Genomic DNA, 13,388 nt, shown 5'->3' on the forward strand with positions numbered 1-13,388 from the left:
TCCACAAGATTACTGAAGATGATGGCATTAGCATTGTGGTCTTGATTGGCTTTTGTCCTAGTGACACTTTACAATCTCCATAGAAAAGATCAGAGATAAGGCCATATTGAGGTGTAAAATTTGTATAACCTACACCAAAAACTATTAAGCGAGCAGCCCTATTCTTGGTAATTCACATTAATTTCTACTGAGGCAATTCTTTTATCTTCAAATTTACATTCTTGTTTTCAAATAGCTGCTAGACTGGGTCTGCAGCAGGTGATGAGAAAACCAACAAGAGACAAAACATACTTGAATGCGTCCTCACCAATCTGCCTGCTGCAGATGCAGCTGTCCAGAACAGTATCAGTAAGAATGACACTGCACAGTCCTTATTCTCACACTGAGAATACACTCCATTATATTTACACCAGTTTCAGAATTTCCAGTTTGCAGACTCCAGCTGCGTTCTCTTTACCATGGATGTGCAATCCTTTTACACATCCAACCCCACCAGAATGGTCCCAGGGATCTCTGCTTCTTCCCGGAGCAAAGGCCTGAGCTGTCCCCATCCATCACCAACATCCTCCACTTGGCTGAGCACATCCTCACCCTCAACAACTTCTCTTTTAACTCCTCTCATTTCCTTCAGGTCAGAAGAATGGTCATGGCTAGCCACATGGGCCTTAGTTATGCCGGTCTCTTCATGGAGTACGTGGAACATTCCTTGTTCCAGTCCTATTCTGGACCCCATCCACAACTCTTTCTCTGATATATCGGTGACATTATCAATGCTGCTTCCCTCTCTCATCTGGAATTTGAAAAGTTCATTGATTTTGCTTCCAATTTCCATCTTGCTGTCACTTTCACCGAGTCTACCTCTAATTCCTCCCTTCCTTTTCTCAACATCTGTGTTTCTATTTCTGGGATAGCCTGGCCACCACTATCCACTATAAACCCACCAACTCCCACACCTACTTGGACTATCCACCTCGCACTCTCCTTCCTGTAAAGTTTCCATTCCAATCTCCCAGTTCCTCCTTATCCGCTGCATATGTTCCAAGGAGGCCAACTTCGACGAGGGAGCCTCTTAAATATCACCTTCTTCCGCAAACGAGGACTCCCCAGCACCGTTGTCGATAGGGCCCTCAATTGGTTCTGACCCATCTCCTGCACTTTCGCCCTCAGCCCCTCTCTTCCCTCCTTGTACGGTTCCCCTTTTCCTTACCTACCATCCCATCAGCATCTACATCCAGAAGATCATCAGTCACCATTTCCACCACCTCCAGCGAGATGCTACCACCAGACACATATTCCCCTTCCCTCCCTTGTTAGGCTATCACAGGGACCATTCCCTCTGGGACACCCTAGTCCACATTTCCTTCACTCTCAACACCCCCACAGCTCCATGGTGCCTTCCCCTGCAACTGGCGAAAGTGCAACACCTGCCCACTTACCTCTTCCCTCCCCGTTATTCAAGGGCCCAAACATACCTTCCACATGAAGCAACACTTCACTTGCGCTTCGTACAATCTAGTCTACTGCATTCACTGTTCACAGTGTGGTCTCCTCTACATTGGGGAAATGAAACATAGACTGGGTGACCACTTTGCAGAAAATCTACTTTCTGCTCAGAAAAAAAGATCCTGAGCTGCCGCTTTAACACACCATCCTATTCCCTGGCCAACATCTCTGGAAGAGCAACATCTCATTTTTTGCTTGGGGATCCTGCAGCCCTCTGGACTCAATATTGAGTTCAAAAATTTTAGAGCCTGAACTCTCCCATGTCCTAGCCCCCTACCCCATACACCAGACCTTGTTATCACATAGCTTGCCATTACACACTACCTATTGTTAGCCACTAACAGTATCCATTAACAGCTATTCACCCTCATAGCCAGGTCATTACGTACTCCTTTTTTTGTCCAACTTTTTTTTTCTCTATTCATTCACAGGATGAGGGCGTCATTGGCTAAGCATCATTTATTGCCCATCCCTAATTGCCCAGAGTGCAGTTAAGAGTCAACCACATTGCTGTGGGTCTGGAGTCATATGTAGGTCAGACCAGGTAAGGATGACAGTTTCCTTCCCTAAAGGGCATTAGTGAACCAGATGGGTTTTTCCTGACAATTGACAATGGATTAATGGTCATTGTTAGATTCTTAATTCCAGATATTTATTGAATTCAAATTCCACCATCTGCCATGGTGGGATTCGAACCTTGGTCCCCAGAACATTATCTGGGTCTCTGGATTAACAGTCCAGCGATAATACTACTAGGCCATCACCTCCCCCAACTGCTCTTCTCTCTCTTTGGGCTGTATTCCCACCTATTGTTTACTCCTTACCCCCTCCCCCAACCCTATCTTCTGCATATAAACTGACATTTTCCTAGTTATCATCAGTTCTGAGGAAGGGCCACCAGGCCTGAAACATTAACTCTGGGGTGGCACGGTGGCTCAGTGGTTAGCGCTGCTGCCTCATAGCGCCAGGGACCCGGGTTCAATTCCAGCCTCAGGCGACTGTCTGTGTGGAGTTTGCACATTCTCCCCGTGTCCATGTGAGTTTCCTCTGGGTGCTCCAGTTTCCTCCCACAGACCAAAGATGTGCAGGTTAGGTGAATTGGCCATGCTAAATTGCCCATAGGGATGTGTAGATTAGGTGGGTTACAGGGGGATGGGTCTGGGTGGGATGCTCTGAGGTTCAGTGTGGAAGTGTTGGGCCAAAGGGCCTGTTTCCACACTGTAGGGATTCTATGATTTTTCTTCACTGATGCCACCAGACCTGCTGAGCTTTTCCAGCAACTTCCGTTTTTGTTCCTGATTTACAGCATCAGGAGTTCTTTCAGTTTTTATACACTCTATTATGTTGTGCGGCACTATTACAGTGCTAAATGGGACAGGCATCAAAAAGATCTAGCAACTGAGTTCTGGCTTTTATGTGATGCTATGGGCCATCAACAGCAGCGGAATTATACTCTAACACAATCTGCAAAATCATGGCCTGGCATATCTCCCAAATACCATTACCAGCAAGATAGGGGATTAACCCTGGTTCAAGGAAAAGTGCAGCAAGCCATTCCAGGAATAGTACCAGGCATACCTAAAAATAAGGTGTCAACCTGGTGAAACTATAAAACAGGACAACTTGCACAACAAACAGCATGACCAGAGATAGTAGGAACTGCCGATGCTGGAGAATCTGAGATAACAGGGTGTACAGCTGGATGAACACAGCAGGCCAAGCAGCATCAGGGGAGCAGGAAAGCTGACGTTTTGGGTCTGGACCCTTCTTCAGAAATGGGGGAAGGGAAGGGGATTCTGAAATAAATAGGGAGAGACGGTGGGGGGGGTGCGGATGGAAGATGGATAAAGGAGAAGATAGGTGGAGAGCAGACAGATAGGTCAAAGAGGTGGGGATGGAGCCAGTAAAGGTAAGTGTAGGTGGGAAGTTAGGGTGGGGATAGGTCAGTCCAGGAAGGACGGACAGGTCAAGGAGGCGGGATGAGGCTGGTAGGTAGGAGGTGGGGGTGGGGCTTGAGGTGAGAAGAGCAGATAGGTGGGAGGAAGGACGGACAGGTTAGGGAGGCGGGGACGAGCTGGGCTGGTTTTGGGATGCGGTCGGGGGAGGGGAGATTTTGAAGCTTGTGAAGTCCACATTGATGCCATCGGGCTGCAGGGTTCCCAAACGAAATATGAGGTGCTGTTCCTGCAACCTTCGGGTGGCACCATTGTGGCACTGGAAGAGGCCCAGGATGGACATGTCATCCAAGGAGTGGGAGGGGGAGTTGAAGTGGTTCGCGACTGGGAGGTGCAGTCGTTTGTCGTGAACCGAGCATAGGTGTTCCACAAAGCGGTCCCCAAGCCTCTGCTTGGTTTCCCCGATGTAGAGGGGGCCACATCGGGAACAGCGGATACAATATATCACATTAGCAGATGTGCAGGTGAACATCTGTTTAATGTGGAAAGTTTTCTTGGGGCCTGGGATCGGAGTGAGAGGGAAAGTGTAGGGGCAGGTGTAGCACTTCCTGTGGTTGCAGTGTGGAGCGGACAAGGGAATCACAGAGAGAGTGGTCCCTCCGGAAGGCAGGTAAGGGTGGGGAGGGAAAGATGTCTTTGGTAGTGGGGTCAGATTGCAGATGGCGGAAGTGCCGGAGGATGATGTGTTGGATCCAGAGGTTGGTGGGGTGATACGTGAGGACGAGGGGCATTCTGTTTTGGTTGTTATTGCAGGGAGGGTGTGTGAGGGATGAGTTGTGGGAAATGCGAGACACACAGTCGAAGGCGTTTTCGACCACTGTGGAGGGGAAGTTGCTGTCCTTGAAAAATGAGGGCATCTGGGATGTCCGGGAGTGAATGCCTCATCTCGGGAGCAGATGCGGCGGAGGCAAAGGAATTGGGAACAGCGTGACCAGCAACTAATAGACAGAACTAAACAATTCCACAACCAATGGATTAGAACTAAGCTCTGCAGACCTGCCACATCCAGTGGGGGTGGACAGTTAAACAACTCACTGGAGGAATTGACTATACAAACATCTTCAATGTTGTGGGAGCCCAGCACATCAATGCAAAAGAAGCATCCAGAGCAATCTTCAGCCAGAAGTGGATGATCTATCTTGGTCTCCTCCAGCGGTTTCCAGCATCACAGATGCCAGATAATAGTGTTCAGCCAATTTGATTCACTCCACAAGATGGCAAGAAATAATTAGATGCACTGCACAATGCAAAGGCTATTGGCAAACGCACTGAAAACTTGTGTCCAGAACTGGCTGTTCCCCTAACCAAGTTGTTCCAGTACAGCTTCAACATTGGCATCTATCCAACAACATGGAAAAATGTTCTGTCGACCAAAAGCAGAACAAATCCAACCATACCAATTACACCAATCAGTCTATTCATAATCATCAGTAAGGCAATGGAAGAAGTAATCAACAATGCTATCAAGCACTTGCTCTGCAATAATCTTCTCAGTGACACTCAGTTTGGTTTTTGCCAGAATCACTCAGCTCCTTCCTCATTACAGCCTTGATCCAAACATGGACTCAACAGCTGAACACATTTGGTGAGTTCTTAGTGAGCGGCCTTGACATCAAGGCTGCATTTGACCAAGTGAAGCATCAAAGAAAACTGGAATCAATGGGAATTGGGAGAAACTCTCTGCTGGTTAGAGTCATCCTGGCACAAAGGAAGATGATTGTGATCGTTGGAGGTCAATTATCTCATCTACTCTGCAGGAATTCCTCTGGGTAATGTCCAACCATCTTCAGCTGCGTCATCAATAATCTTCCCTCCATCATAAGGTCAAAAGAGGGGATGTTTGCCAATGATTGAATAATGTTCATCACTATTCATGATTTCCTGGATGTTGAAGCAGTCCATGTTCATTGCAGCAAGAACTGGACAATATCCAGCTTTGGGGTGAGAAGCAGGATGTAACATATGTGCCTCCTAAGTACCAGACAATGACCATCTCCAATAAGAGACAATCAACCATCATCAAAATTCTGAGGTTATCATTGGACAGAAACTGAACTAAACTAAACACATAAATATTGTGGTTACAAGAGCAGGTCAGAGGCCAGGAATTCCTGGCTGTGTAACTCACCTCCTGACTCCCCAAAGGCTGTCCATAATTTCCAAGGCACAAGTCATGAATGTGATGGAATACACCCCACTTGCCTGGATGAATGCAGCCCCAACAACACTTAAGAAGCTTGACACCGCCTGGGACAAAGCAGCCCGCTTGATTGGCACCACATCCACAAACATCCATTCCTTCTACCACTGACCCTGAGCAGCAGCAGTCTATCTACAAGATACACTACTGAAATTCACCAAAGCTCTTTAGACAACACCTCCAAATGCAGAAGCACTACCATCTCGAAGGAAAAAGGGAACACCAGCACCTGCAAGTTTTACTCCAAGCCGCTCACCATCCTGACTTGGAAATATAATGCTGTTCCTTCAGTTTCACTGGGTCAAAATCCTGGAATTCCCTCCACAGTGATATTGTGGGTCTACTGACAGCACATGACTACAGCAGCTTTGCCTCACTTGATCGGATTATAGGTCACCCCTTCGCTGGTTATTCTGCTGTTGACACTTTACGCAGTGTCTAACACTCTTGGTTACCTGCAGAGACTGATTATCTGATGCTCCACTCACACCAGTTGTATGATCTTTTGATCTCTCTGTCCTTGATCTCGCTGCCCATAAATTTTGTGTCCTCTATGCTTCTCTCTCACTTCACCTCACAAAGCAGCAGCTCTCTGAAAGCTTGTGATTTCAAATAAACCTGTTGGACTGTAACCTGGTGTCGTGTGACTTCTGACGCAGTTTAAGAAGGCAGCTAACCATCACTTTCCAAAGCAATCAATGCTGGACAATAAATTTAGGCTGGTCAAAAAAATTCCTTCAGGACCTCACCATTCCATAGCTCTGTAATCTACTTCAAACCTATAATGCTGCAATATCTGTGCTCAACTAATTCTGACATCCTTGATTATAAACACTCCATTCCTGGTGGTTGTGCCTTCAGTTGTCTTGGGCCAAAGCTTTGGAATGCCTTCTCTAACATGTCTGCCTCTCAAACACACCTCTCTCATTGATGCACTTCTTAGAACATACTTCTTAAAGTAAGGTTCTGATTATCTGTTCTAATATCTTCTTTTGTGACTCATTGTGATATTTTATGAGAGGGAAAAAAAATCAGTAAAGCTTGAAAGTGACAGTGCTGTTCCAAACTGGAGTTCCATTTTCAGCTTTGTAAGATAAGTTCAGAACAATTCTGTCAATTCCAAATTTAACAGATCATCCTTCTGCGTTTGTGAAGTACTGTGGGACATTTTACTATTTTAAAAGTGCTTTCAAAATGCCACTTGTGTTTGTGGTTCTTTTCTGAACGGTCATCAGAAGCTAATTGTTCTCGTTGAGTCCTGACAACTGGAATTGGCACAGTAATCAAGTTGTGATCTGAATAGAGTATTATGTTGCTTAGTCACAACTTGCTCTAACTTGATTTCCACCATTTTCACTGTGTGGTTCAATATCTGATTAATTTTATTGATACGTGTGCTGCATTGTTTCCAGATTTTGAGCACCCAATTATCAAAGGTCCCTTTTTTTTTGGTTTTATCCATCATTACTTCTGCATCCTTTAGTATGTGCCACTTCCTTTTTCTGATGATGTGGCACACTTTAGATTTATTCCCATCAAATTGTACCTTTTAATCCTTCTGCCTTGATGTTCATTTTGTCCGACTCTGTAATTTCTGTCTCATCTGATACCACCATTCCTCCTACTCAACTACAAACTGTTTGCTTGCAATTCTGAGCTAAGGTCATTTATGGAATCTGGAAACAATAACAATCCCAATACAAAGCCATCAGCGCACCCAATTAAGTTCTTCCATTATTTCCACCACTAAGCTTGCAAAATGTGTTTCCCATGTTTCAACCAGTTTCCTATTCACAGAGATTTTTCTTAGCTCCCAAATCATTTTTTGGATTGAATGAATAACCTTTCATGTGAAATTTTTCATTTTTGTATTTCTCAGAAAGTGATCCACTTTGCAGGACTTTATGCAGTCTAGGTGAGTTGTCACCCCTTTGAGAAATTCAGGACCTTCACCATCTAAATCCATACTAAGCTGGTGTTCTGTGTTATTGTACAGATAATCTCCAACTGTACTCCAGATAATCCCTTCTATTATTGAACACAGAGGAAGAAAAACAAATGGACCTGTTATTGCTAGTGTCCTTTTTATACCACAGTTTAAAATATGGGTGGCTTATTTTCCAATACTGTTTCCAATCTAATGCTACTTTACTGGTGTCAAGTGACTCCCTCATAATGATTATCAGTGTCTCTCCAATCTCCTTCACTATGTTTCTCAACACTCTGGAATACATGCCATTTCACCATAATATCTAAGCTTCTTTCTTTTTCTTTTGTTTAACCTTTGCTGAAACATCTGTCTCATTTAATTTGTTCACTGATTTTACATTGGTTAAGTCTGTTCGGGTTAGGGATGCTGCTCACATCTTCCTTTGCGATTCCTGGAAGAAATTATGAATTCAATATTTCTGCTATGTTGCGTGATTCAAGATTTATAATTTTCACCAGGTCTACAATTATGTAGGTGGGTCTTGAAGTGTTTTAACACTGTTGTATTTAACATTTTCTGCTATGATATTTTTCTAGGTTCCTCATGTCTCTTGTAAAGAGCCAGATAATTCTTTCACTTTTATCTTTAGGTCGGTTTTGATGTTCTGTTGGAATTAAAAGGTATCTGACAGAGACCTTACCTCAGCTAGAAACTATAGGTGGAATCTCTTGACACTCTGAAAGTGTGTGATTCACAGTTGTCATGGTAATATTAATTTAATGCTAAATATGAAAGCCAGTAAGTGCTTGAGGAATTATATGTAAAGTTTTGAGAAGACCCATTCCTTACAAATTTCTGAAGGGTAATTTGGGATGGGCAACATTTGTTGACCCTGACAGTGACACTCACATTTGATGAGAAACAATTAAAACATCTTTTCAAGTGATTTCTGTAATTTTAACTGTTTTTTCTAGGCAATTCTTTAATCCTTCTCTCATGCAGAGTTTAATTCTTTTCTCCACTTGTTTATTTCACTCCTAATTTGTTTGATGGTTAATCTGGAATTAATACTTGTTTCAGCTGAGTAAGATTTCACTCCTGTGTCTAACCACCATCACGTGCTAAGACGCTGCCATAGGCAATGATTCTTCACACTTGGGTCTTTGGATTTGCAAAGCGTTATGTGTGTGAATTCCCATTCCAATTTGGTCTTCGGAGGTTTGTATTGTATGGTGGATGCTCACCACAGCTCATCTTGGTCAAAGACATCTCTGGGAGACTTATTGCACCATCCTCCTTTTGGTAAAGATCTCCAGGGCCTGTTTGGTCCTCAGCGGTTAAGGATACTACTTAGTGGTCCAACTAGAAGAAGCTACTGGCTTAAATTTAGACGTATGAACAGTCAGGGAATAGAATAATATGATCCATGTGCAGGTAGATGGAATTAGTTTAGAATGGCATCATGGTCAGCATGGACATGGTAGGCTAAAGGGCCTTATCCTGTTCTGCACTGTTCTATGTTCTCTGCTGAACAAGATGTGGTATAATGTGTGACAGCAGCTAATTGAAAATTGCATTGGTATCATAGAGGTTGTAATTGAGACTGTGAGGGAGACCTTGATGTCACATCACAGAATTAATACAGTGCAAAAGGAGGCCATTTTACCCATTACTGAAGGAAGCCCATCTTACTCATTTAACATTTAAAGCTATTCTCCCACCTGAGTACAAATGGTATACTTAATATACCACTCAGCATCAATCTTTTTAGATCCTTCTATGGTTCAGTGAATCCTGATGGGCTTGGGCTTGTTTACATGTTGCAGCTGCCTGCACAAGAACTTCATGTCAGGAACAATTTGGACATTAGGACAAAAGATTAAAAAGCTTTGTCAAAGTAGCTGGTTTGGTGGAGCAATTTCTACTTACATAGGACCCTTAAAGTAATAAAATACTTTAAAACACTTCATAGGAACATTATCAAAAAAAAACTGAGCCACAATATCGCTGGTGTGCTTGAGAGTGAAGAAGGTTATCTCAAATTAACTTTTTCACAAAGAAGGTGGTTCATATGTGGAATGAACTGCTAGACGAAGTGGCAGATGCAGGTCCAGTCACAATATTTAAAAGATCTTTGGACCAGTACATGAATGGGAAAGGCTCAGAGAGATATATCGGTCAAATGCAGGTAAGTGAAACTAGTTTAGTTTGAGAAACGTGGTCGGCACGGACGAGTTAGATGAGTTAGGATTGTTTCCATGCAGTACGACTGTATGGCTCTATGTGATATTCCGGGAGATGATCAAACTTTTTAGGTGTGTTATGAAGAAGTTGAGCGGTAGAGAGACAGGAAGATCAATGGGCATTTGTTTGACATAAATTAACATATATATTTTATTTCACATGTATTAACATTTTTGAACATGAATTTCACAGTACATGTGGATAGATGTTAGTTATTTTTTTGAAAGTTTTTTTTTAAATCAAGGCCAGACAGACCTTCGAGACTAGTGAATTAATTCAGCATTTGACAAAAAGCAAGTGACATGTCCATCCTGGGCCTCCTCCAGTGTCACAATGACACCACCCACAAACTGGAGGAACAACATCTCATATTCTGCCTCGGGAGCCTACAGCCCAATGGCCTAAACATGGAATTCACCAGTTTTAAAATCTCCCCATCCCCAGCCTCATCCCATGTCCAAGCCTCCCTCTCAACCCCACCTCCTTGACCTGACACAACTTGTTCATCTTCTCTCCCACCTATCTGATCCTCCCACCTCACTGACCAATCCCCACCACTCCCTACCTGTACTCACCTATCACCATCCCACCTACCTTCCCCAGCCCCACCCCTCCTCTCTCTATTTATTTTCCAGCTCCCTTTCCCCTCCCCCATTTCTGAAGAAGGGTCCCAATCCGAAACATCAACTTTCCTACTCCTCTGATGCTGCCTGGCCTGCTGTGCTCCTCCAGCTCCATACTGTGTCATCTCTGACTACAGACCCTTGTAGTGTTAATGGAAAGATATTTTTATACTCTTCTCTTGACGACAGGAAGGATAAGATGCAAGACCATTAGCTTTGTTTTCAGTTCAGAAGAATCTGGGATCAGTAAGGTCTTTATTTATTCAATTCAGAGGATTCTCCAGCATCTGCAGTTCCTACTATCTCTGACTTGAGAAGCAAGTTTTGTTTCTCTCAGAGCAGTTCAGGGAACAAGACATCTTACTAAAGGGTTTAGTTTGTGAAATTTCCAAACAAGCAGAGAATGTTTTGAAATTTGCAGGTTATTAGAACTGAGAAAGTTTAAGCTCACAGATTTGTGGAAAAGTTAATGTTTGCAGATTTGGAAAGAATTTGTCATATTAACTGCCTAATCCACGGCAAAGACATCGTGAGGTGTCAGTTAAGTAGAATACTCAACAATAAAGATAAAAATGAAATTTTTCTGAATTTGAGTCTCTGGAACTGATTATGTCAAGAAACAGTTTGAAACTTTGTTCTGTTGTGTGTTTTCATATTTCTAACTGTCTCCTTTGTTCAAGCTTCACCATTTAAAAAAAATCTGTGTAATAAACTTCTGTTCCACTGCTAAAAGAATTAGTTTCAAGCGAATATGTCTCAGTGACTATCCACCAAGAATTGCAGACCTTGACAACATTATCCAGAAAGGGATCAGTGAAGTCATGGAGACATTTGAACACAACATTAAGAATTTTAAAAGGGAGGCATTGCTGAGGCAACAGACAATGTCCTTCCCAGACCCAAACACTAGAAATGCAAGCGAAATATATGTTGTTTTAAGTTAAATTGTGGAAAAGAAATGACATCAACTGGCTTCTAATGTTTAGGCTGTTCAATCTTGTTACTCCAGGTGACAGACATGGTCTTCTCAAAGAATAAAGGGTTTAACTCTGCAAAGATTATCAACAAGACCACGGACATTACAGTCATTGAGATGTAGAGCACAGAAAAGGACCTTCAGTCTAAATCGTTCATGCCGACCAGATAGCCTAGGTAAATCTAGTCCCTTTTGCCAGAATTTGGCCCATATCCCTCCAAATCCTTCCTATTCAAAAACCTATCCAGATGCCTTTTAAATGTTGTAATTGTATCAGCTTCCATCACTTCCTTTGGCAACTCGTTCCAGACATTCACCACCCTCTGCCTGAAAAGTTTGCCCCTTAGGTCACTTTTAAGTCTTTTCCCTCTCACCTTAAAGCTATGCCCTCTCGTTTTGGACCCCACCCTGGGGAAAAGGCCTTGTTTATTTAACCTATCTCTGCTCCTCATGATTTTATAAATCTCTAAAAGGTCACCCTTCAGCCTCCGATGCTTCAGGGAAAATAGTCCCAGACTATTCAGCCTCTCTCTACAGCTCAAAACCTCCACCCTGGCAACATCCTTGTTAATCTATTCTGAGCCCTTTCAAGTTTTACAACGTCCTTCCTCTCGCAGGGAGACCAGAACTGCACGCAGTATTGCAATAGTAGCCGAACCAATGACCTGTGCCCCTGCAACATGATCTCCCAACTTCTACACTCAATTTACTGACCAATAAAGGCAAGCATACCAACACCTTCTTCACCACCCTATCTACCTGAGGCTCCACTTTCAAGGAACTATGAACCTGCACTCCAAGGTCTCTTTGTTCAGCAATATTCCATAGGACTTTACCATTAAGTGGATAAATCCTGCCCTGATTTGCCTTTCCAAAATGCAGCACCTCACATTTATCTAAATTGAATTCCATCTGCCACTCCTCAGCCTATTGGCCTGTCTGATTAAGATCCCGTTGTACTCTGAGATAGCCTTCTTCACTGTCCACTGCACCTCCAATTTTGGTATCATCTGCAAACTTACTAACCATATCTCCTATGTTCACATCCAAATCATTTATATAACTGACAAAAAGCAGTGGACCTAGCACTGATCCTTGTGGCACACCACTGGTCACAGGCCTCTGGTCTGAAAAGCAACCCTCCACAATCACCCTCTGTCTTCTACCTTCGAGCCAGTTCTGTATTCAAATAGCTAGTTCTCATTCTATTTCATGTGATCTAACCTTGCTAATCAGTTTACCATGAGGAACCTTGTTGAACACCTTATTGAAGTCCATAGAGATCACATCCACCACTGTGCCCTCATCAATCCTCTTTGTTACTTCTTCAACAAACTCAATCAAGTTAATGAGACACAATTTCTCACACAAAAAGCCATGTTGACTATTCCTAATCAGTCTCTGCCTTTCCAAATACATGTAAACCTGTCCCTCAGGATTCCCTTCAACAACATGTCCACCACCAATGTCAGGCTCATTGGCCTATAGTTCCCTGGCTTTTCCTTACCACCTTTCTTAAATAGTGGCACCATGTTAGCCAACCTCCAGTCTTCCAGTACCTCACCTGTGTTTACTGAAGATACAAATATCTCAGCAAGGGACCAGGCAATCATTTCCCCAGCTTTCACAGAGTTCTAGGGTACAACTGATCGGGTCCCAGGGATTTATCCATTTTTGTGCGTTTCCAGATGTCTAGCACCTCCTCCTCTGTAATGTGGACATTTTTCAAGATGTTGCTTTTTATTTCTTCACGTTCTCTATCTTCCATATCCTTCTCCACAGTAAACACTGATGCAAAATGCTTATTTCGTATCTCCCCCATCTCCTGTAGTTCCACACATAGGTAGCCTTGCTGATCATTAAGGGGCCCTATTGTTTCCCTTGTTACTCTTTTGTTCTTAATGTATTTTGTTGAATCCCTTTGGAATTTCCTTAACCCTATTTGCCAAAGCTATCT

The sequence above is a fragment of the Rhincodon typus genome, chromosome 3 (assembly GCF_021869965.1).
Source record: "Rhincodon typus isolate 14 chromosome 3, sRhiTyp1.1, whole genome shotgun sequence".
Classification (NCBI taxonomy): domain Eukaryota; kingdom Metazoa; phylum Chordata; class Chondrichthyes; order Orectolobiformes; family Rhincodontidae; genus Rhincodon; species Rhincodon typus.